The following is a 1,514-nucleotide window of genomic DNA, read 5'->3' as shown; positions in this document are numbered from 1 at the left end:
GGAAAGAAAAATTTTCATTTTCACGGAATTAATATTGAGAAGATTGTGACAGTCTGAATAAGATGACCATGCCCTAATCCCCAGAGTCTGTGAATATGTTACCTCACGTGATAAAAAGGAACTCTGCTGCTCGCCATCATATGTCATCAGGAAAATGCAGGTTAAACCAATAATGAGTTAACACTACATGACTATTAGAATGACCAAAACCCCAAACACTGACAACACCAAATACTGATGAGGATGCAGCACAATAGGAATTCTCATTCACCACTGGTGGGAATGCGAAATGGTACACCCACTTCGAAAGACAGTTTGGTGGTTTCTTACGAAACTAAACATACTCTTACCACACGATCCAACAATCACACCCCATGGTCTTTACTCAAATAAGCTGAAAACTGATGTCCACACAAAAACCTGCACACATGTTAACAGCAGCTTTATTTATAACTGCCAAAACTTGGAAGTTACCAAGAAGTCCTTCAGTAGGTGAATGAATTAATAAACTGTGGCACATCCCAACAATGGAATATTATTCAGTGCTAAAGAGAAATGAGCTATCAAGCCATGAAAATACTTGGAGGAAATTTAAATGTATATTGCTAAGTGAAAAAAGCCAATCCAAAAAGGATTTTTTACTGTATAATTACTGTATAATTCCAACTATATGACCCTCTGGGAGAGGCAAAACTATGGAGACAATGAAAAGAACAGTGGTTGCCAGGGGTTGGGAGAAAGAGAGATGAATAGGCAGAGCACAGAAGAATTTTAGGGCAGTGAAAATACTCTGTATGATGTCACAATAATGAATACCTGTCATTATACATTTGTCCAAACCCATAGAATGTACAACACCAAAAGGGTACAACACCAAGAATGTAAACAATGGACTTTGGGTGATGATGACATGTCGATGTAGGTTCATCAATGTGACAAACGTACCACTCTGGTGCAGGATATTGAGAGTGGAGGAGGCTATGCACGTATGGGGGTAGAAAGTACACGGGAAATCTCTGTACTTTCTGCTCAACTTTCCTGTGAACCTAAAACTGTTCTAAAAACTAAAATCTATTAAAGGGGCAGGGGGAGGAGGCTTTGCAGGTATGACTAAATTAAAAATTTGAGATGGGGAGATTTTATCCTGGATTATAAGGGTAGAGGCTCAAGGTAATCACAAGGGTCTTTATAAGAAGGAGGAAAAAGGATCAGAGTCAAAAAAGATGTAGGCACAAGCAGCAGAAGTCAGAGAGAAGAGAAGATAATGTGCTGCTGGCTTAGAAAATGGAGGAAGGGGTACCAAGCCCAGGAAGTTGTAAAAGATAAGGAAATGGATTCTCCCCTACAGTCTCCAGAAGAAACACCTGCCAACACCTGGATTTTAGTCCAGTGAAACTGATTTAAGATTCCTGAGCTCCAGAACTGTAAGGTGATAACTTTGTGTTGCTTTAAGCCACTAAGTTTATGGTAATCGTTACAGCAGCAATAAGAAACTAATAGAAAAACCACATCTA

This window comes from Lipotes vexillifer, unplaced genomic scaffold, assembly GCF_000442215.2.
Source record: "Lipotes vexillifer unplaced genomic scaffold, Lipotes_vexillifer_v1.1 scaffold189, whole genome shotgun sequence".
In the NCBI taxonomy this organism is placed as follows: Eukaryota; Metazoa; Chordata; class Mammalia; order Artiodactyla; family Lipotidae; genus Lipotes; species Lipotes vexillifer.
The sequence above is the reverse complement of the archived record's forward strand: the minus strand, read 5'-3'. Positions refer to the sequence as shown.